This window comes from Lontra canadensis, unplaced genomic scaffold, assembly GCF_010015895.1.
Source record: "Lontra canadensis isolate GAN:19392208 unplaced genomic scaffold, GSC_riverotter_1.0 scaffold59, whole genome shotgun sequence".
NCBI lineage: Eukaryota > Metazoa > Chordata > Mammalia > Carnivora > Mustelidae > Lontra > Lontra canadensis.
The window spans coordinates 12707621-12732931 of record NW_022631053.1 but is presented as its reverse complement, the minus strand read 5'-3'; the positions used below and the strand labels follow the sequence as shown (position 1 = coordinate 12732931).

Sequence of the window (25311 nt, the reverse complement as noted above, 5' to 3'; positions counted from 1 at the left end):
CAGGCCTCCTTAATTTTCAGTCTATGGCGGACAAGGATTTTGTACAAAACACTATGGTTCAATGAAAAGAACAATATAATAGATTTCAGAAGATTGTGTGGTTCTATACGCACAACTTGGCTAGCTATATCAGCAAAGGAAAGAGCCTTCAGGAGCTGTAGCTTCCTCATGTGTAGATTAAAGGTATCTCTTCTATGCAAGATGTTATTCCATTGAACAGATGAGATTATATATCCTCTAAAGAGCCTTATGAAGCAAAGAACTTTTTATAAGAAAATGACAATGGCTAGGGCACATCTGCAAAATCTTGTGGTCCATATTTTGTGGTTCTTAAAATCCAATTATGTTATAATTATTGTTAGTTTGGAGTGAAACTACATCTTTTTATTTCACATTTTTATTTTGTATTTGTAAAAATATGTTTATATTTATAAAATCCCTGATTTTTTTATGAGCAAGTTAACAAAATATAGAACATATAATTTCTTTTGACCACTGTGCGCTAACACAAGAACAAAGACTTTAGTATGCCCTGTGTGATCACATGTTTATAATAGATGAGCCTTGGCTTACAATGACTGCTTTGTTTGAGGTTTATTAGCCCATGCCTTAGTGCAATTGAACTTGTCCTAAATTCACTGTTTCAGAGCTACAACGTGTGTAGCACATTCATTGTCCTATGAATGATACTCGCTTACTTGAGTCCAGACAGTAACCTTAGAACTTCTCAGGTCCTTTTCCTTATAAAGTCTAGAAGCTTCTGTTAAAATATTGAAATATGTAAAACAAGATATTTCACATGGTGGACCCTTTATATGATACAATTTTGAAAAATACCTGCTTTATGTTATCTGTATGGGATCAGGCTCGTCTCCCATCCTACATCTAGCTGCTAGCATTAATGACTGAGAGCCAAGTATAGATTTCAATTTGTGGTTATTTTATTTAATTCCAAATAAGACAATTTTATGGTATGTTAATCTCTGTTGCCAAGAGTTCCCAATAATTTTGAAGACTATTACTTAATATTTTAAAATATCACAAAAGTTAAAGACAAAAAATTTGAAGTGTATAATGTTTTAAACTCTACAGAGTACCATCTGATTTATAAAAACAATAATACTATGTTTTCCCTTATTCTCTTCTGTATTACTAAATCAAACAAATAAGTAATTAAAATACTAAGGTAAAGAGGGTATCTCATTCAATCCATTTTTTTTTCCTCATTAAACTTTTGTTTTAATCTCAAAATTCTGTGACAGATTTTTGGTCAAGTTTTTTCCATTAAGAAGTTCCGATTTTAAAAACTAATTTAAAACTGCCCCCAACCGGGACACCTGGGTGGCTCAGTGGGTTAAAGCCTCTGCCTTCCTCTCAGGTCATGACCCAGGGTCCTGGGATGGAGCCCCGCATCGGGCTCTCTGCTCAGCGGGGAGCCTCCTTCCCTTCCTCTCTCTCTCTGCCTGCCTCTCTGCCTACTTGTGATCTCTGTCTGTCAAATAAACAAATAAAATCCTTAAAAAACAAAACAAAACAAAACTGCTCCCCACCAAAAAGAAGCAAATGGTTCACAAAACATTCTCCTTTTCTTTTGAAGGTTTTACGATGCATTAACCAGTCTTTTACTATTAAATTTCAATGGCCAGTTGACTTGAACAGTTCTGAGACTGTTCTTCCACCCCTAATTAAGAGCTGGATGGCAGGTATTGGTGATAATATTCATTTAGCCTTCTGAGCTTTGTGGGCAGAGTTGGTAATCTTGCCAGTTCTAGCTGCTTTCTTGTCCACTGCTTTGATGACACCCACAGCAACTATGTGTCTCATTTCATAAACAGCAAAGCAGTCCAGAGGAGGATAGTCAGAAAAGCTGTTAACACACCTGGGCTTGCCAGGAACCATATAAATGATGACAGCATTACCAGATTTCAAGAACTTGGGACCATCTTCCAGCTTTTTTCCAGAATGATGATCAGTCTTCTCCCTCAGCCCAGCAAACTTGCAAACAATATGAGCTCTGTGACAATCCAGCGCAGGTGCATAGCCAGCACTTATTTGGCCCGGATGGCTCAGAATAATCACCTGAGTCATGAAGCCAGCTGCCTCCATTGGTGGGCCATTTTCGCTGTCATTGGCCACATTGCTGTGATGAACATCTTTGGCAGATACATTCTTGACACTGAAGCCCACATTGCCCCCATGAAGAGCCTTACTCAAAGCTTCATGGTACATTCCAACAGACTTTAGTTCAGTTGTAACAGAATGAAGTAAAGGTGACCACCATCCCAGATTTAAGAACACAAGTCTCCACCTGGAGCACAGGGACAGTATCAATACTACAAATTTTGTAGACGTCCTGGAGCAGCAGACGCAAGGGCTTGTCAGTTGGATGAGTTGGTGGCAGAATGCAATCCAGAGCTTCAAGCAGTGTGGTTCCACTGGCATTGTCATCTTCACAGGTGACTTTCCGTCCCTGAACCAAGGCATGTTAGCACATGGCTCCAGGGTGCGGTCAGCTTTCCATTCAGAAATTGGCACAAATGCTACTTTGTTGGGGTTGTGGCCAATTTTCTTAATGTAGGTACTGACTTCCTTAATGATTTCCTGGTATCTCTTGTGGCTGTAGGGTGGCTCAGAGGAATCCATTTTGTTAACACCAACAATTAGTTGTTTCATACCCAGTGTGTAAGCCAGAAGGGCATGCTCACGTTCTGCCCATTCTTAGCGATACCAGCTCCAAATTCCCCAACACCAGCAACAAAAATTAGAACAGCAGAGTCAACCTGAGATGTTTCTGTTATGTTTTTGATAAAGTCTCCATGTCCTGGGGCATCAGCGATGGTCACATAATGTTTGTTGGTCTTAAATTTCCACAGGGAGATTATCAAGGGTGATACCACTTTCACATTCACTTTCAGTTTATCCCAGACTGAGGCATACTTGAGTGAGCCCTTTCCCATTTCAGCCTCCTTCTCAAATTTTTCAGTAGTTCTTTTGTTGATCCTACCACATTTGTAGATCAGATGACCAGTAGTGGTAGACTTGCTCTAATCTATATGTCCAATGATGTCAATGTTGAAATGAATCTATTCCTTTCCCATTTTCATTCTGGTTTAGTGGTGGTTTTCATGACACCTGTGTTTGTGGTGGCAAACCCATGGTGAAAGTCAGTCCATTTATTTTATAATTAAAACTGAAGTTCAGAAATATTCTCTGACTGCCCAATCTATATTATTGAAATATAGAGTATGGAATCTCCCCATCACTGTATCATTGCCCTCGGTGGTTTTCATAATTAAGTATCTGCAAATACAGTGGTGGTAGTGGTAGTGAATACCCTACAATGAGGTAATTTTTCTTGCACAAGGGGCCGCAAACCATGTGCCTATCCTGAGGCTCTAGTGATTCTGACCCATTTCCACTAAAAAAAGTGAAGAGAAGAAAACTTTATCCAAACCTTCCGCTTTGCTTTTCATCCTATTCATCTTCAATATTTGTTTTTTTAAAGATTTTATTAATTTATTTAACAGAGAGATAGATCACAAGTAGGCAGAGAGGCAGGCGGGGGCGGGGGGAGTAGGTAGGCTCCCCATTGAGCAGAGAGCTCGATGCAGGGCTCGATTCCAGGACCCTGAAATCATTACCTAAGCCAAAGGCAGAGGTTTAACCCACTGAGCCACCCAGGTGCCCCAATATTTGTTGCTTTTTTAACTTTCCAAATTTACTGCTATTAAAAAAGGTAGAAAAGACTGAAGAAAATTGCAATTACCCATAGCTCCATAACTCAGAATAGCTACTCCTAATACTTTGCTATCTTATCATTTTTGGTATGATTATTCATTATTAATGGTATGTTATTTATAATAATATAAATGGTATATTTATTACAAAACTAGACTGAATATATTGGTATATTATTTATAATTGGTGTATTATTAGGTATATTATTTATAATTATTTATATTATAATTTATATTATATTTATATATATTTGCATTATATTAAATTATAAATATAATTGTTTATAATATAATATATTTATAATACAATTAGGTATAATATTTATAATAAATATGACCATGAATATTTTAGAAAAACAAGGTCATTTATTTGACACTGTTTTGTAGGATATAGCAGTGTGCCTGGGGCAATGTCAGATATCCTTACACATTCTTCAAGATTATGATTTTTAATTTCCCTATCACATTCTAACATAAGGCTATATTATAATTTATTTAATCTCCTACTGTTGGGAATCTATATTATTTTTAATTTTTTGCTGTTATAAAATATCCAAATTTTTTAGACTTTGGCTTTATATTGCTAAGTTACCTTCAGCAAGTTATCAACTGATATCCCAACTAGTATGAGAATACTTTCTTTCATGTTACTCAATACTGGGAACACTACATATACAGATAGGTAGAAATACAGATACACATGTACGTATATAGACACATATGATAAACTACAATGCACACATTTTAATATAAGCAAGAATACTGTCATATCTTTTGTTTTATATCATTAAATATAAAGTTAAATATTTTTCATATGTTACTAGCTATCTCTACATTTTCTTTTGAATTTCTCAACCATGTGCAGTTTTCATCACATAAGTTTTCACCACATAAATTTCATAATATGTTCTAGTATTTTAAATATAGCCACAGCTTCATCAGTTCTGTAAATTTAAAAAATTGCTTAGTTTTACCACTTATTCTTCCAGAAAAGATTTTCTATTTCTTATTTGCTTACTCTTCTAAAGAAATTTATCTGGGAAAAGAGAAGTCACAGCAAGTTTGTACATTGGCAGAAATGAACAATGGGTGTAGAAAGAAACTGTTGATACAAGAAGACAAGGGGAGATTTACCAAAGTGATACCAGCAGGCAAGAGGGATGGAATCTGATGTACAAGTGAAGGTTGTGGTTTTGTACAATAACACTTACATGATGTTTATTCAGTAAGGATGGAATGGGGGAGGAAATGTTCACAGTTTAAGGAGAGAAGAGTAAGTATAAAACCGTAATCTAGGTCAGTGGGAGAGTGAATGGTCTGTTTTAACAGCTCTTTTCAGGATACTGTTCATGAATGTAAGGCAAAACCATTCAGCATTATTGTATAGTAAGGACAAGTTGGGGATGAAAGACAGGAAACAGGTGGTAAATCCAAGGATTATAGGTCCTGCAGGGATAGGAAAATCATTGCAGTCAGGGTGCTCACAGTGAGTGAACGGGGAAGAAAGGAAGTTTAGTTGTCAGGGAGTATGGTGCTAGAAACTGAGATGATGGAGGGGTTTTCTTATTGATATGACCAGAGGAGCTGAGGTAGTGTTGATGACAAGATCACCAAATGAGAAGTAGTCAAAGAATCTAGAGGCCAGAGTGTTGAAGGAGTCATGCATATAGATACTGAAACCACCCCAAACTGAGATGAGATTAGTGTTGAAGGTTTTGACAATAAGCAAAGATTTCTGAAAATTGGGTAGGTGACTATAGTAGGAAGAGGTACTCTATGGTGCAATCTAATATAATACTCAAAACTGAGGGTTGATCTAGAGAGCCCGTGCACTAGATGTTCCCCTAGGCCTACACTATTTTCCACCAGGCCCCCCAATAGTTCTTCCTTCTTGTTGATTAGTTGTTTACCTGTCACTTCCTTCAAGAGGCTTTGCCCCATCATCCAATCTAAAACACTCCCCAAGGCATGGCTCTACTTTGTATTTTACTTGTTTTATATTTAAAGAGTATTTATAACTAACAACATATCTTGTTTATTTACTTGTTTTTATACACTGGTTCTCTTATAGAATGTAAGTATTTTGAAAACAGTGATTTAGCATGTCTTGTTTGTGGCTGATTTCCCAGATTTATGATTAACTGACACATAGTAGGCAGCCAATAACTCATTGTTGAATGAATGAATGAATGAATGAATATTTATAAGATTAATTATTCTCTCCCACTTTCCTGTGACTTCTTCCAAAATCCAATATACTTTTTAAAGGAATTTCCCAACTCAAAACATCCATTTTTCTTATAAGAATTGCTATTCACAACCTTCTCCTCAAGAATGGTGAATTAGGGGGCACCTGAGTGGCTCAGTGGGTTAAAGCCTCTGTCTTCAGCTCAGGTCATGATCCCAGGGTCCTGGGATGGAGCCCCGCATCGGGCTCTCTGCTCAGTGGGGAGCCTGCTTCCTCTTCTCTCTCTGCCTGCCTCTCTGCCTACTTGTGATCTGTCAAATAAATAAATAAAAATCTTAAAAAAAAAAAAAAGAATGGTGAATTAGTAATGCAGTAGGAAAAAGGTATAAAGTTGTTCTGTTTGCCTAATGTAGTTATTAGTTAGGACTCAAAGATGCTGTCACTCATTACTTCAGAAAATTCTCACCAGTAAGATAATGAACTTGAAGTACAGTTATCTCCTGATTAATTGGTTTCAACTATCACTCTCCTGTTATGCTTAGCCAATAGTCAGCTTCTCGCAGAGTAGTACCCCACAACTGTAAACTTGAATCCCCTCTCCATATGCTTATACCCTTTGCTTACTTATTTTGACAGCAGATTAAAGATAAGTTGAAAATCTATTAGTCAGAAAAAAGTAAAAATAAAATGATTTAGCTGTATTCAGTATTTTATATATATATATCTTTATTTTTGTGTTAAATAGAAAGCAGATAAATTTATGTTCTTATATGTTAGCAATAAGTAGAAATGTTACATGACTAGTTAACATGCTATTTAGTTTATATGTTGAAAACTAGATATAGTATGGTATAGTAGCATGAGCCCTTGGTGTTGTCAAGGATTAATTAAGATAACAAATGTAAATTAGTTTCCCCTTTTTTCTCTCTAACAGACCAGATATGAGTTATTCATCTTCTTACACACAATAAAACTATACCTTAATTTGATGCCTAAGGCAAGAAATTTTTTCTACATTGTAGATGGTTATTATGTAGCATGATTCTAATAGTTGCTGCTCTATTTTTATGAAGTACCATTCTGTAATCAGATTGGTGATTTAATGTTTCTAATCATTTACATTTTTAAGCTTCTGGTACTATGAATATTTTACAGAGTACTTGATTTATGTCTGCATACTAAGAATATTTCGACTTTAAAACAAAATGTTCTTTTGGTGTTTTGAGAATTTTAAAGGCAACTTAGAAATCTACCATTTTAAATTCCACCAGTTATTGAGCATTGCCAAGTGAAAGGCCCTGTATCAGCCAGCTTGGGCTGCCATAACAAAATACTATTAAAGCAGATAGTTTAAACAATAGAAATTTATTTGTCATGGTTCTGTATGCTGGGAAGTCCAAGATCATGGTTGGGTTCTGTTGAGAACTCTCTTCCTACACTGCAGATGGGCACTTTCTCATTGTGTCCTCACAACGGCAGAGAGAGAAGAGATCAAACTCTCTAGGGTCTCTTACGAAGGTATTAATTCCATTATGAAGACTCCACTCTTAGGACCTCATTTGAAGCTAATTCCCTCCCAAAGGCCCCATCTTCAAATATAATCACTTTGGGAGTTAGGACTTACATTTGAATTTGGAAAGACCCAGTTCAGTCCATAGCTGACTTTGAGCTAAGAAATACATGCAGATTTTTTGAAGTTAAAATCAGACCATAATTGCAAGAGGTTACCATCATTTTAGATTTTCTTTGGAATGTGGCCCTTTATAGCATCTACAAAATTGTGTTTTATATAGATTATAAAGCATGTATGGACACTCTGCTTTATAAAATTTTGCATCCAAGTAGACTATGAGACAAGTTTCTTTTTGTTTTATTTTGTGTATGTTATGAAAAATTTCTTATATGTACAAAACTAGACTGAAAAGTCTAACGAATTCTTAATGAACCCACTACCCACATCCAATAGTTACCAACTCAAGATGAATGTGTTTTTTTTTCTATAACCCACACACTGTACATAACTTGCCTCTGGTCTGGAATCACCATTTTTTTTCCCAAGTTCTAGGATTCCTTTAGTATTTCACGTCTTTAATTTTGTTGCTAAGATATCTCTTATGGCTACTGGGTTGATAATTGGGTTTTTTGTTTGTTTTGTTGAAAGTGTAGGAAAAATGTTTTTGTTTTGATTTTGAGCAGACACATTGCTAGTTCATACTGATTTTTATAATTAAAATTCAAGCTTTCAGAAATTTTAGTTAATTCCTTCCATCTTGCATTGCTATCTCTTTTCTCCCTTGCCAAGAATCCTATATCAGGAAAATCAGGAATGATAAAATTATATTATCCCCAAAATCACACATTTATTTCATCAACATTATACATACAGTAATGTATGCAATAAAAACACTACCACCAATATTATTACTGATAACAGGTAATTTTTTTAAATTCCTTTTGCCCATTGACTAGCTCACTAGGAATCTGCAGTCAAATTTCTCTGTGTGTGTGTTATTTAATTTGTGTGCATGTGTGGTAAGAACACAAGATTTAAATCTTCGTAATAAGTTTCTATATGCAATACAAAACTGTTAACTATGGGGACAGTGTTGAAATAGCTGCCTCTAGAACTTATTCATCTTGCATAATTGAGACTTTATGCTTATTGATTAGCAGTTCCTCGTTGGTTCCTCTCAGTGTGGTAATGCCACCAACTGGGTTCACATTTAGATTCATTGGTTTTGCTTTACATTTTAATTTTAGGATCTCCTTTTTAAAAAATTGGTTCTGTTTTATAATTAACTGAAATATTTACATGGTTCAGTGACAAAAATACAAAAGAAATTACATTTTTTAAAAAATTAGTTTGTTGGGGCCCCTGGGTGACTCAGTTAAGTGTCTGCCTATGGCTCCAGTCATGATCCTAGGGTTCTGGGATCAAGCCCCACATCAGGGTCCCTGATTGTCAGGGAATCTGCTTCTCCCTCTGCCCTCAGCCCACTCATGCTCTCTCTCTCTGTGTCTCTCTCTCTCAAATAAATAAATACAATCTTAAAAAACTCTAGTTTGTAGTTCATGTCCTGCACTCTCTTCTGTTCATCCACTTATTGATTAAAAAATAGTTTAGGCACCTGGCTGGCTCAGGTGGTTGAGTATCCAACTCTTGGTTTCAGCTCTGGTCATGATCTCGTGAGTCCTGACATTGAACCAGGTGTCAGGCTCCATGCTCAGCAGGGAGTCTGCTCGAAGATTCTTCCTTTCATTCCCCCAACTTGCATGTGCATTTTCTCTGTCTCTTTGTCTAGAACAAATGAATAAATCTTAAAAAAAAATAGTTTATGCTTACATTGTGTCTTAAAAATATATGTCTGTATATTTTAGTAGATGAATGGCATCATAGGTAGGCCATGTATTTCTATATATCTATATTTATATCTATTTATATATATATATATATGTATATATAATTAAAAGGTGCTATTGAAATGATAGTCTGATTTTCTTTCTCTAATAAGTGACTTGCCATTGTATATGGCTGCCTGAAAGATTTTTTAAATTTTCTTTAAAGTCTGATAATTTTACTAGGATGTGTTTTGCTGTGGGATGGATTATTTTCCAAGGTATTGCAGTATGACCTTTCAAATATAGGTTCAATTTTTTTTTTCCTTTATTCAGGAAATGTTTTTACACTGTAGCTTTTGATACTTGTTCTGTGTTTTGTTTTTATTTTATAAGGATATAAATGAGCTCCAGTTCAAATTATTCAATTAATAATCACTAATGTAAGTTTTACCACATGGGGTCAGTTTGGGTCAAAATGCTCGTCAGTTGTATTAGAGGTATGTTACATAGCATTTCCTTTTTGATCTCATAGTTAAAGGCTAGGGATGTGTTCTGTGACTTGGCTTCTCTGAATTCAAGTTTATGCAAACATAAGCTCCAGAACACTGAATTGTTTCTTTGGAAAAATAATAACTCTTGTCAAATAAATTTAGGAAAAAAAAATTGGATTAGTCAAATTAAACAGATTTATTGGAAATATGCATTATAATCTTCAGAGAAAATTACATGCAACATTTTACAAATGTATTTGATAGCTAACCTTTCTGCAAATAAACACATTAACATCTCTAAGTGAAATACAATTTGGAAGATATTGACAATACATTTACTATGAAACTATCAACAGATTTATCAAAACACATTCAAATTTTTAATATTTCCCATTTGTATCAATTCCTAGGAAAAATATACTCTATATATTAGTGTAGTAACACTTCCTTTTATTTACGCAGCACTTAATTTTCTCATAAGATAGTAGAGTCTATCTTTTTAAAGTATCTTTGACTTAGGGAATTGTGACAAGTTTTGTTCTTTACTCAATACTCACTAGAGTACTTCTATTTTTTACTTTGCAGTTTTCTTTTCTTCCCCTTGTAAAGTTTTAGTAAACTATTTCTAAATTGTATGATTCAGTAATTTTTTCATTACTGGCTCTCAAGTGGCCATTGGAAAAATGACATTCGAGCATATTTTGTGGGTAGCAGTTCTTCTTAATCAGAGAGAAATATAGGGACAGAAGTGGATGTCAGAGGGTGGAAGATGTTGAGTTTGTTTTTGAAGGGCTAAGGGATCCATGGTAAATATTCAGGTATCATGGCCGGTAGATAACTGAAAACAGGACTGTGGCCTTTAGAACAGAACTTGGGAATGGAAATAGATTTGAGAATCATATGTTACTAGTAATGAAAATCCAGAGTGGGTAACATCTCTCAAGAAAAGTTAGTAGAATAAAGAGAAAGGAGAAATTAGTCAAGATAAAAAGAAAAAGACTTTTATATGCTTTATTCAAAATTCTTTTGTCGTACAAAATACACCTATGTTTTATAAAGTTATCTTAAGGAAATCAAAAATGTAACAATTCAAGAAACTATACATTTTTAATATACCCAGTAAGAGTATTTGAAAATTTCCAATTTACTCTGGTTATTACTAGTAGTCAAATAGTACTATGAAGTAAAATTTTTACTCTTCAATTATTCCCTTATAATGGAATTGTCTTATTTTTAGTATCCATTATTTTTATGTTACCTAAAAACCACTTGCAAAGTTCTTAAACCAAGGTAATTTTCCATATACTTTTCTAATTTTTTTCTTTTTTTTGTAAGTGAGAATAACTTTTAAAATGTCTTTTTAAAATTAATTGGCTTTCCTAAGTTAATAAAAATTGAAAGAATAATTAATATTTCTTCAGTTTTTTAATTCATGTTTCTAAAAAGGAAAATTCTTTTTTTTTTTTATTTTTGTTTATTTATTTGACAGAGAGAGAGAGACACACAGAGAGCAGGAACACAAGCAGGGATAGTGGGAAAGGGAGAAGCAGGGCTCCCACTAAGCAGGGAGCCCCATGCAGAGCTTGATCCCAGGGCCCTGGGATCATGACCTGAGCTGAAGGCAGACACTTAACCACTGAGCCACCCAGTCTCCCCTAAAAGGGAAAATTCTTTATGTAAGAAAGTATTTCATTGTAATATCTCAATTTATTAGCTTTTACTCCCATAGACTGATAGCAGGAATTTAAAAATTAATTTTATTTCCAGTAATAGTGGAGATTGGTTTTACAATCCTAATTTATATTCTTATTATATTTTGTTATCTTTTTAAAATCCTTCATGACATTGGTGTAATAGTTCATAATTTATGGATTATTTATAGTTGTCATATTACTTAATTCTTATAACAATTCTGTGACATGGGTTTTATGGAAAAGGATATTTCTAATCATAATTCAGTGTCCTACAGCTAGTAAGGGTGGAAAGGACCCTTGATCAGCTCCTCCTCCTCTATATCCCATGTTCTTTGACCTTACTTGAGCAATTTCAAAATGGTATCAGATTTTTATACTCGTCTTACAAGTCCCTTGGGAATGCATTCTAAGTAAGGAAATTATAGTTTATGGAAAATGACTAGGGCATGATTAATTTCACTCCCCATCCTACCCCTCACTTTAAAAAAAAAAAAAAAAACTAGGTACAAGAGTCTCCTATGAAACTGAAACAAATACTACATTTTTGGGGTCATAACAAAGAAAGGTTATTTTCATCTCTAACAGTTCCTGGCTGGTCACAGTGTTCCATGCCACAGAAAAGCCTGAATAATTTCTTTAAAGAAAGCACTGAAGCCAAGAATTAGCATTCTTTCTGGCTGAACTGCAATTGCACACAGGTTGGCCTCATATTTTTGCAACAGTGTTTCATTAGGTCAGCTGAAAGTTTGCCCCCTCTGTTCTAATGCAAAATGGTAAAGGAAGACAAGGAAGGGGAGAGTGGGGGGCTTCAATAAGAAATTAGCTCTGTGGTACCTGTAATCTACACTTTTCAAATTTTAAATAACTGAAACCTTCATGCTTATTGCAATCAAGGTCTGCTTATTTTTATTTTATTGTACATAAGCACCAATTTTTCTTAAACTCTGGTGGTCTTCCCCAAAGCAGTGTGCTGGGATGATCACTGTGAGCCACTCCTCTAGAAGCAGCATCCCCAAAAGGTCTGAAAGCAGATAGTTGTCTTCCAGTTGTAATTCATTTTTTTTTTGCAATTTTTTAATTGTAAATTACACAGTTACACTACAGTCTTCTGTATGGAAGTATAAAGAATTTATTATTGTTATTTTTATCTGTGGATTCAAATTCTGTCTTAAAAACCTTATTAGGTGGAATAATTCCATCAAGGTGACATTAGTTGTAATAATATCTTTATCTGAAGCACATGAACAATTTAATTATTACTGAGAAGGGAAAAGGATAACATTATATTAAATTGGACCTCCTTAAAATTCTTTTAGAAATAGCAATTAAATATAAAGTGCATCTCATGAGTGTCCATGGCCAACAAGTAAAATTATAAGTATGGAAAAACAATACAATTATAGATTTAGTTTTTAATGATGTTTATACTGCACTTTATGAGTTGAAATGTAATTACTCTACAATTAACTAATGCAAGACAAAACAAATGGTAAGTGTGAGGGCTTATTTAACTGGATATAGTAGGGGCACCTGGGTGGCTCAGTTGATTAAGCAACTGCCTTAGGCTCAGGTCATAATCCTGAAGCCCCGGAATCAAGTCCCACATCGGGCTCCCTACTCAGTGGGGAGTCTGCTTCTCGCTCTGACCTCTCCCCTCTCATGCTCCCTGTCTTTCATTCTCTCTCTCTCTCAAATAAATAAATAAAATCTTTTAAAAAATAACTAGATATAGTATATAATATCTTTTCTTTATTTAAATTTTTAATATTTCGTTCACCAGGGTTTTTGCATTAATTTATATATTTTAGAATATTCAATTAAGATATTACTTACCTTGATTAATGAATTTGTGGGTTGCACTTAAATTTTGCCTTTCTGTCAAGTTCCTTTTTATTATCATCATGGGCCTGGCCCCACACCATGTTTAGATATTTTTAGGGCAATAATGAATTGCACTATTTGTGGAAATATACCTCTTTTTTTGCCCCTTATCTTAAGTAGTTGTAGGGAGACAAAAGAGAGAGAAGTGTATATTGAGGGGAGAAAATACAAGGGCTTCAAGACTACAATGCTGAGATGTGAGAAAAGTGTTCTTCTAGATTGATTTGCACTCTGGTACACTGCTCTTCAGAGGTCAGGAAACAGAGTATAATCCCATCAAGTTTGAAGAAACCACCTTAGTTATGCCAAGCTTTGTATTTCAATAAATATTACCAAATCCTTCTTTTGATGCAATCAGATTACTTGAGCACCCCAAAGGATGACAATGTTACCTGGAGAGAAGGTCCTTTATATAACAAATTGGCAGTCCTCAAAATCCGTGTTATTCTGGAAAGGCAGATTGACCAAGTTGACCATCTGGAAAGAGAATAGCTCTCAAGACCAGTGTTTAATTCAGAAAATTTTCAGAGGAAGTAATTAAGATCCTGTTAAGCTTTTTCTAAAGAGCCATTTATGTGTCATATTATTTGGAATTGGAAAAAAAAACAACAACTAGTGCTAGAAGAATTAAATTTATACTAAAATGTATATAAAATGAAAACAAAAATTTTGTTTCAAAATTGTTTAAATATTGTCTTCAGATTTTATTGACTATTCATATGTGTTTATTTTAAAGCTTTGGGCATTGAGACCATGAAAATAATGTTTAAAGATTGTCTTTTATAGTTAATAGTAATTTGCATATTAAGGTTCAAATTGGAATTTTAGAGGTTAGATGCTGCCATAAGGAGTGTGGAAGGCTTAAGAGATAACATATAATTAACAAAAATATAACCACAAGAATTTCTCAAATGTGTGAGTAAAGGAGGATGCTCAGAGACCATACAAAAAAAGACTGAGACTGGCCTGGCTTGGTTAATGCTTTTTCTATTACTTTTTCTAATCTGAAACACATACTATATGTAAAATAATAAATATGAAATATGAAGCAATTAAATTTTACTAGTGACAGTGAAATAAGCAGAGACAGGTACGTTATGAAACTGTGATGTGGAAATGTCCTTATTAGGATTGCAATTTTAATTAATTGTTTTCCAAATCCATGAGTTGGATCTTACTTCTCTTATCAACCTAGAAGCCTCAGTACCTTTCCATTTGTTGTTAAAGTATTTTGTGTACTTAGTAGAGAAAACTTCTCTAAGGAAAACCTGGGAAAGAAATCCAATAGGGTCTCATGAAACCCATAGATATATATGTTATTTCAATAGGAAATCACATTAAGAATAAATCTCATTGTACTATATCTTAAAGAAAAAAAAAACAAGAATAAAAAGTGACATCTCTGAAAGCTTGTTAACTTATTTAGAATCACAGAACATATTAGAATTTAGATTAAAACCACTTCTCCATGGATTACAAACCAGATGTTTTTCTTCTACACCAGCCTGACTCTCTGTAGTCTTTTCTTGAGCGGTCAGTACGCACATTTTTTCCCACACTGGCTTGAGGGTAATTTACAGAGCAGCTTAATTTTCAACTGAAATCAATGTCTAGTGTTATTTCTTTATTATGCTATTCTTGCAAATATTCTGCTAGACATGGGAAACTATATATTTAAGAGGATATGCCCTAGTATAGGTCGTTCAGAATTAGGAAACCTAAGAACATTTAATCTGTGTTGGTGCAGAACATCCTCAGTTTAGGACTAATTAAGATAATATTAATAAATGAGAAAAATTTATACTGTTATTTTTATGAACACTTGAGCTACAGAGTTAACATACACGATGGGCAACTATGGGCTGTGGTTACTTATAGCATTATCTGGGAGGAGAATGCCCAATTATAAAATCAAAGTTGGCTTCGGGCAAATGGTGGATTTGTAACATAGCTGACTGAAAATAAAATATAGAATCTGTTGTTATTATTTGATAACACCAATTGCTTAATTATACCAATTGTATAAAGATTTTTAGTTGTTGCAAAAACAATTTAAATGTTCCTTATCCCCTCCATTTGCCCTCTGGCTGATTATGCAGAGGAACAATAGGAGTGTGGAAATGGCGGTGGTGGTTGGTGGAGGGGAGTCTCCTTTTGAGAGTGACCTCTACAGCACCAGGAAAGTTTATGGTAGTAGCAGGAGAGAAAACAATGAAATTCCTTTGGAAAATAACTAAATATTTCCTTCTTCATTTGAGGCTTTTCTCCTTTATCTTAGACTATATTGTACACATTCTGTTGGTCTTGTCAACATTTTTGCAGTAATGCTGAGGGAGTAGATTGTTTTCTAAATAAGAAAATATGGGACATACACACAATAATTTGGATGGAAACACATCATAAAAGTCAGAGGAAGACTATCACCTAAGTCTTAAAGCCCTCCTGACTCCTCAACTTCCTCAGGAAATCATGTTTATACATTTACATGTTAAAGTAAACATGCCTGGCAAGAAACATGAATAGCCAGAAATTAGAATGTTAACTTTGGCTTTACCTCTGACTTTCCATGTAAACATATTTCTCATATTTCTGTTTTATCTGCAAAATAATATAATGTAGATGTTATATAGAACTGTGAATTACTCAAGATATTCTAATAGGGTTTTTTCTAAATTGCCTTCAAATATCTGGATTTTAAAGACTGAAATGTTAATATGACTTGGTTATTGGATGTGTGAGGTGAGAGGGAGGGAGGGGCCAGATGGAGCTCAAGGTTTCTTGCTTGAGCAACAGGATGAAACTTAATGCCACCAACTAAACCAGAAAACCTAAAAAGGGGGTTAATTCGGGGAGAGATAATGATACAGCTACGAATTCAGTTTTAGATGTGTTAAATTTGATATCTCAATGGACCGTCAGTAAAACTGATCAGCAGGGAATCGCAGTTAAATCTGGAATTCAAAAAAGAGACTTGAACTAGCAATGTCGAGATTTGGGTTTATCAGCGTAGAGTTGGCCATTAAAACCATGGCAGTGAGTAAAATTTTCCATAGGAAATATGCATAAGAAGAAAATAAAACCCAAGACGGATTTCTGAGGAGTGTCTTCCTTAAAGGATGGGTAAAGGAGCTCACAGAGGAAACCCAAGAATGACAAAATATGGAGAGTATGGTGTGGCTTGAATGAAGAAAGCTTTACCAAATAGAAAGAGGGATAAAGGATAATAAAGCTGCATAAAGGCTAAATAAGATCAGAACTAAAAATATATGTTTTTGGAGTTACTTGTCATTAGGCAATCGACCTTAATGAGAAAACTTTCAGGGCTGGGAGGAAAAAGGGAGCTATCTGAAGTCTTAAGGAGTAGAGGGTATGTGAGATCTTGGAGTCCAATAATGTGATGGGATAGTGAGGCAGGTGGAAGGGGAGAGTAATATAAGACTGAAATAGAAGGCAAAGTTCAAGCTCCTCCTTTTCAGAAGCTAGAACTTTATATTATTATAGTATATCCTCCAGACTTTATCTAAATTGACTCCCGTTATATGGAGTGACTTAAATGTAGATGAGGGGCAGAGTCCTACACATTATCTGTGTTTTTGGTTTTTCTCTGTTATTCAAAGTTGTGGACAGGATTGAGAAGAAGCATTGTAAGTCATTGTTCTCCCTCATGGTCTTGCCATCAGATAAACCTCACATTTCCTGCTTCAGTAGTCCTTCCTTTCTTTGATTTTTTTCTCACTTTCCTTATGTTCTTCTTAGTCAAAACAGGCCAGAATATTTTGTCTTTCTCCCACTCAAGATACAAGGTTCTAAAATTATTCCTCTTAAGGGATTTTGAATCACAGTTTATTCAAGTTAATTATGTAGCTTAAGAAAAACCTTACAGTGCCAAAATAGATATTTTTATGCCTTAAATGATTCCTCTTCATTAAGAATATATATATATATATATATAATCTGAGTGATATTCAAAATATTTAACAACAAAACAGATCCTGTATCTATACTTTCAATTTGTATATATGTGTGTGTATGTGTGTGTGTGTGTGTGTGTGTGTATGTTTATATGGTAGCATAAGCTATTGGAAATTGCTCTATAGGCAAATGTGCATTACACATTACCCTGTGGCAGTATCAACTCTTTTAAAGATTAGTACAATGTAGCCACTGTTAGGTCCCCCAATGATGGTGATTAAAGGAGCGAGACTGATATAAAGCGAAGGTCAAACAAAGCTTTATTCCGCGCCAAGCATCAAGAATCAGACGGAACGTTTGGGGCTGCACCTCTTACAGAGAGGGCGACCCTTCTCTGTTTCACAGACTAGCTTTTAAGGACAAAGGCCATGTGGTTGGGCCTGGCCATGCACAGGTGGCCAATGAGATTGTAACACACAGAGGAAACTCCACAGTCATGCCAGGGCACACATAAGTGACCAATTGAATTACAATCTACCCTATAGTAGACATTTGACCTAGCCTATCACCTTGGTTAGAATTGGTGCCCAAAAGGCTCCAAAGGGCAGGGCCCATACTCCTTGGTAACTAGGGAGACAATATGTGTGCCCCCCCCCCCCCCGCCCATGATTGGATCTCTTCACCTGGCCTGACCCACCCTTGTGTTTAGGGCTTTGTTACCTGGGGCTGGTTTCCGGGACTTGTTTTTAAGTAAGTCCCCTGGGGGAAGGGGAGCAGGGACAGTTTAATGGTTAAACAACAAAGTTATTGTTTAATGGATGGAAGCCCTCTGGCTAAATAGGTCCTTACAGCCACCATATCTCTTGACTCAGATATTAATGTTTATATAAAGTAAAAATTTCACTCCATGAAAATTAATACCTGAATTTAAGAAAACTGAATTCCAGACTTACATGAAACAAACTTCTGATAAAACACTATGTAAACCTATAGCCTATTTCCTTTTGACAGTGACTGACTTGGCACTTGCTATGTGAGAAAAAATGGTAGTATGGTTAAGTGTGCTTAATTTTTCCTTTTAAATTCATCCCTTGGAACAGTGGTGATTCAGATATTTTTCCATCCTCTCACATGCAGAAAAGCTATATTTCTTTAAAAGATAAGAATATATGTTAAACCTAGAAAATAATTTTATTATACACTTTATTGACTTTCAGAAAATTAAGTTTGTGATGGGATTTCACTTGAAAACCTATTGTAGTAACCCAGGTATTAGCACAGGTTAGGTTGTTAGAGGAGGTGGTGACAGGTAGTCAGATTTCAGATTTGTTTTTGTAGGTAAAACCAGGGCCAGCTTCACAAGTGTGACATCAGTGCAATCACACAAAGTCATTTGCTCAGAAAAGCCCATGTTTGGTTTTAGGCTCTGCTGTTATCATCTTGAAATTATTATTCCTGTCTTTATTGAGAGACAGTTAACATATAACATTGTGTAAGTTTAAGGTGTCCCATGTAACAATTTGATACACATATATATTTGTGAAATAATGTCCATAATAAAGTTAACAACTCCGTCACTTAAAAAAATGTGCTGTTGTGCATAGTGGGAAGCTACAGAGACTTTGAAAACCAAAACTGAAATGAAAATAAAACAAAAGATGGTTGCTTTATGATAGTCCTCTGGACTCTTTATTTAAAAAAAAAGTTTTTTCTGACCTCTGCTCTATTGATGTTGCTGTTCTAAGTACTTTGTGGTGTTAGACACAGATCTCTGTTCTTTTTTTTTTCCCATTTCTTTTTTTCCCCATTTTATTTTATTTTATTTCTTTTCAGTGTTCCAAAATTCATTGTTTATGCACTACACCCAGTGCTCCATGCAATACATGCCCTCCATAATTCCTACCACCAGGCTCACCCATCCCCCCACCTCTCTCCACTCCAAAACCCTCAGTTTGTTTCTCAGAGTCCACAGTCTCTCATGGTTTGTCTCCCCCTCCAATTTCTCAAGAAACAAATTGTGCCCCAAAGAGAGAGAACAATTACAATTTCAAACAAATTCAAATAATTACTTATCAGCAGATTTTAGGTTACATGATTTAATTGTCAGAAGCATGTGTCTAGTATTGGACACTGGACTCCAGATATGGTCCTTATCAAAGGCAATCTTCATAGCACTTATTTTTTTTTAAGATTTTATTTATTTATTTGTTTGTCAGAGAGAGACAGCAGGCAGAGTGGCACGCAGAGGCAGAGAGAGAAGCAGGCTCCCCTCTGAGCAAGGAGCCCGATATAGGACTTCATCCCAGAACCCTGGTATCAAGACTTGAGCAGAAGGCAAATGCTTAACCAACTGAGCCACCCAGAGCACTTATTTTTATCAGCACATTTCATATCTCCCTTCCCTAAAATTTAAGATCAATGGGAACAAAGATGTGTTTGATGTGTTCTTGTTGGTTATCACTGTATTTGCAATACCCAAAAGTGTCTGGAACATAGAATGAGCTGAATAAACTTCTGTAAATGATTTTTATTATCTGTAACATAAATTCTTATTCTATCGTTACTGATGACATTTTATTGTGCATTCTCCTTTCGCCTCTCTCCTTAGTGTTGACTCATAGTCAACTTGATCAACTGAGATTTGCATATTTTTGTTTTTTCTTTGCTTGATTTTAAAACCATGACCTCCATATCCTGTATGAATATAATTGGAAACTAGTAGTTGATACTACTTTACAGAAGGTAGCAAGAGTCTCATGAGCAAAACCACAGTATTGCAAACCAGTAGAACTGTAAGATAAATCACTTGACTGATGTAGTTGGGTTGAGTTGATCAGTGAAAAGAGGTGAGTAGAAAACAACTTGGACATGGGATAATTTCCTTCGAAACTATATCTGAAAGTGAGGATTGTTGATGGAAGTGGGATTACATTTGAAAGGGTTGTTCGAAAGAGTCCAAGGTAGTATGGGCTTTGTGTGGTTAGAATGGCACTGTGAGAAGGCAGTAATGGTTATTGTGTCAGGAGAATTCCAAAGACCAGAATTCATTTTTGGATGATTAAGGGAAGAAATGGATCTGTCAGTAGTTTTATTGTCCCTGAGAAAATCTGCAATCTCACAGGACAGCATATAGTGGAACAAGTGATTACAGAAAATGCATTTGAGCTAGTAATAATCTCCTTTCATGGAGGAAAAAACTAATGGTGATTGTCAGCTCTTGTGAATATTTTTACAGAAACGAAAAGGTGGTAAAGTCAGTGCTTTGAAAAAGTACTTCACCTCTTCCTACCTAGCTTAATTTCATGAATACTTATAGAAATCACACATTTCACTCCAACTCAACATATAATTTAGTTATTATTTAATTTTTTGCTATAGAAACGTTTAAATTAGATTTATTCTTTCCTAGTTTTAAGCTTTTCTTTTTAACCTTTCTTTAGCTTTTTAAAAAATCAATGTTTACTAAAATTTATGAGAAACAGGTTAAGGCAAAGTGAGTCTTATGTATTTCTTTCTAATATTTAATAAGAAAGTGGTTATTTTTCTTTGTCTACTCTATGAACATTGTCTACTATGGACATTGTCTACTATATGAAGGAGAGATTTATTTTAATAACTTTACATATTATATTTGAAAAAGAGCTAATATTCATTCCTTCATTCAAATGAAGGATTCAATTAAATGGTTTTGACAAGATGTATTATAATATTAAGTTATAATTTTATATTATAATTATAATAATTTTATAATTACAATATATATTTCTTTAGGTAGGTTTCTTTCTCTAGATGTTAACTTGGGGAAATTTTTATTTATTTTTAAATTTTTATTAACTTATAATGTATTATTTGCCCCAGGGGTACAGGTCTGGAATCATCAGGCTTACACATTTCATAGCACTCACCATAGTACATACCCTCCCCAATGTCCATAACCAGCTACCCTATCCCTACCCTCCTACCCCTTTAGCAGCCCTCAGTTTGTTTTGTGAGATTAAGCGTCTCTTATGGTTTGTCTCCCTCCTAATCCCATCTTGTTTCATTTTTTCCTTCCCTACCTCCTACAACCCCCAACCCTGCCTCTCAAATTCCTCATATCAGAGAGATCATATGATAATTGTCTTTCTCTGATTGTCTTATTTTGCTCAGTGTAATACCCTCTAGTTCCATTCATGTTGTTGCAAATGGTAAGATTTCATTTCTTTTGATGGCTGCATAGTATTCCATTGTATATATATACCACATCTTTATCCATTCATCTGTTGATGGACATCTAGGTTCTTTCCACGGTTTGGCTATCGTGGACATTGCTGCTATAAATATTCGGGTATACATGCCCCTTCGGATCACTATTACCTTGGGGTAGTTTTTAGGTGGGAAGTATAATTACTTAGAAACTTGGGTGGTTTAGATTTAGCTCTACAATTTTTTTTTCTGTTACATTTTTAATTAAAATAAGTATATATTACATCTCTGTAATCTGGTATCCTGATGAGGGGTAACGTCTGTAGGTATGTTATGAATGAACCATGGTTAATCTTCATTTACGTACTGTTTACTTTTTACATATTTGAAGAGCCTCTTCTCTCAATTTAGGTAAAACATGAATATGCTGTAAGTCTGGAAATCATTCAGAAACCAAGTGTGCAAATATCTAAATTCATGAATATCACAAAAGACTACAGAAAGAGATAGTTACATGATGTTTGTTATTTGTAGGCAAGTTTTCATAACCCAAGAATGAGGTTAAACACAAAGAACTAACACAATGGCTACTTTAAATGGTATGAAATTGCTTTGGGAAGTATGACCAAAAACAAGCAAGTGAGCAAATTAAAAAAAAAATCTTAGAGGTCAATATGAGGCAAAAATGTGCTATAAGTAATATATTGCTACATAGTTACTTTATGAGTCAATTATGGATCTAGATAGATTCTCAATGTTAATAAAACAAAAGCTTACTTGATTTATAGAATGTGGCCTATTAATTATCTATTGTAAAGGCTACAAAAGCAACTATTTAGGGCATTTGCCTCATTCTGCATGATGACCTGTAATCTTATTTCAGCTCATCACACTGATGTTTCTCTATTATTTTGTTTTATATTTCTATTCTTTTTTTTAATAAAGATTTTTATTATTTATTTGACAGAGAGAGAAAGCACAAGTAGGCAGAGAGGCAGGCAGAGAACAGAGGGGTAAGCAGGCTCCCTGCTGAGCAGAGAGCCTAATGCAGGGCTTGATTCCAGGACCCTGAGATCATAACCTGAGCCAAAGGCAGAGGCTTAACCCACTAAGCCACCCAGGCACCCCTATATTGCTATTCTTATGATGAGGTTCTGTGTTCTTGCAACACTCTAAGACAGATAAGACTAAGCATTCTTATGATTGTCAATTACTGGACATGTGAGATCAAAACCTCTGCAAATATACTACAAATCATTGAATTTACACTTTAAATGGGTCAATATTATGGCATATAAACTGTATCTCAATAAAGCTGCTTAAAAAAATAGATAGAACCAGGACAGGATTTTACTTGCAACCACTAGTGATTTGTGACTTGGGACTCTTGGGTCTTCTGTAACATACCATGGTGTCACTTATTTATCCCTCACTTTTATATTTCCCAACTTCAAAAATTTCCAATGAGCTTCCATTCTTTAAAAAAAAAAAAATGAAACAAAACAAATCTTTGTCCTTTCTTCCTCCTTTTCTGCTTTCTTCTAGAGTGTAGATTAAAAAAAAATAGTCTATACACTCTATTTCTACATCTTTCTCCCTGACCCTATTCTAGCCCCTTCCTTTACTACTGGGTTGAGATTACTTTGCAGAATTCACCTGTTACTCTTGAATTGCCAGCTGAAGTGATTTCTGCACAGTTCTTATCTTCCCGGAACTCTTTGAAGTAGGAGACATTCTTTTTTTTTATTTTTAAATTTTTAAAAAATATTTTATTTATTTATTTCACAGAGAGAGAGAGAGAGAGCACACAAGCAGGGAGAAGGAAGCAGAGGGAGAAGCAGGTTCCCCCCTGAGCAGGGAGTCCGACTCAGGGCTTGATCCCAGGACCCTGGAATGATGACCTAAACTGAAGGCAGGCATTTAACTGCTTGAGCCCCCCCAGATACCCAGAAGTAGGAGACACTCTTATGAAACTCTTCATTAACACATGTTTTATTTGTTTTTGGCTTCAGTGATCCTGTTTTTAACATGTCATATCCCTTCTCTGATCACACGTTTTCTATCTTTTAATTTTTTTAATTAAAATTTTTAAATTTCTATCTTTTAATTTTTTGGCTCATCTTGTAGTTTCCACCTCTCCCAGTCCTAGATTCTTCCCACCTGTATGTTCTCTCATTCTCTTGACTTTAGCTCTTACATCTCCGTGGAAATGACACCCAAATCCCTAACTCTAGCTTTGACCACTCTCTTAGCTTTGGGGACATATTTTCGGCTCCTTTTTGATTTCTTCATCATCTGCATCCTTTGAACCTTAAAAATAAGTAATCTCCCTTCTTCCTCCAGACACTATCTCCCAATCTTAATCAATAATATATTGATACATCTAGTCAATCATGCTCTAATGTTCAGAGTATCTTTAATTTCTATCTCCTTTTTCATTCTCTATATTTATTATCATGGTAATAAACTATTCCCAGGACTTAAAGGCAGGGAAATGGCTAATGTTACATATGCAGTGTAGGAACACAGAGTTCCCTCAAGACCTTTGTAATGTTCCAGGTGGCCATCCTGGCACAGAATTCTTTGGTATAATGTAAAGGAACAAGGTCTTTAGAGTCAACCCAGGATTGGAGCTTTCATATATGGCACACTATTGTGAATTACAAAAAGTTGCTTCCAAAATATATATCCTTTCATTAAAAAGAGTCATAATGCTGATTTTGTAAGACAAAATTTACTGTTACCTGTGGAAAATTTCTATAATAAACATACAAATCTATACGGTCTATACCTTTATATGTTCTAAGGGGCACATAAATTGCATAACCATGAATAGTAGCTCTGGATATATGATACAGTGTTCAAATCCTGGCCTTACAGTTTGGTATCTATATAACCTTGGTAATATACCACATCACCTTAAACTTCATATCCATGACCTATAAAAGGTGACTTATAACACCATCTCTTTCAGAGAGTTTTTAGCAAGGGTAAGTATGGAAAAATATAATTAGAAACTTCAAATTTACCCGCTGTTGTTCTAAGTCTGCTCCTTCAAAGGTTCGCATAGTTATAAGATGCCGGATTATGAAATTCTTTTCACTAAAGAGGAGATGAAAATACTGTTGGTTTTAACAGCTTACTATAAGTCATTACAAATTTTGTCTTTGAGGGGTGCGTGGGTGGCTCAGTGAGTAAAGCCTCTGCCTTCGGCTCAGGTCATGATCTCTGGGTCCTAGGATCGAGCCCTGCATCAGGCTCTCTGCTCAGCAGGGAGCCTGCTTCCCTCTCTCTCTCTGACTGCCTCTCTGCCTACTTGTGATTTCTGTCAAATAAATAAATAGAAAATTTAAAAAAAATTTGTCTTTGAGAATATTTCATTTGAGGATACTCCAAAAGAACTAAAGGAATAGTTGCCCCATTTTTCCAATCTAAAGGTCTAGCCTAGAACCTAATGTTTATATCTGAATGTTAGCTATTTGGTCAAAACAATGAGAAGGCTTTTAATGCACTATGAGAAAATATCTGGATTTCACTATTTCCATGTTATGATCATATTTTATTATTCTCCTGTTTCAGAGTTAGCAAACTACAGGCCCTGGGCCATGTCCAGTCCAGGTACAGTTTTTGTAAATAAAGTTTTATTGGAACACAGCCATATACACTCATTTATGTACTGTCTAGGCTGCTTTCCCAATCTACCAACTAATGGTAGAATTGTGTAGTTGTCAGACACCTGTTGGTCCACCAAGCATAAGATATTTAGCATCTGGCCCTTTACATATAAAGTTTTCTGACCCCTGCCTTTTCAACCTTTTTAAAATATTAATTCACTTGAACTCTCACTTTGCTCGATTCTATTCATAGAAAAAAAAACAAACAAC

General features: G+C 35.0%; 1 protein-coding gene and 1 pseudogene across 3 annotated transcripts in view; one reads left to right on the top strand and one right to left on the bottom strand.

Annotated features, from left to right (window-relative positions):
• Nucleotides 1–25311, top strand: part of CNTN1 (contactin 1) — a 346709-nt gene that overhangs the window by 52651 nt on the left and 268747 nt on the right. The gene's annotated exons all lie outside the window — the stretch shown is intronic.
• Nucleotides 1719–3098, bottom strand: LOC116879074 (annotated as a pseudogene).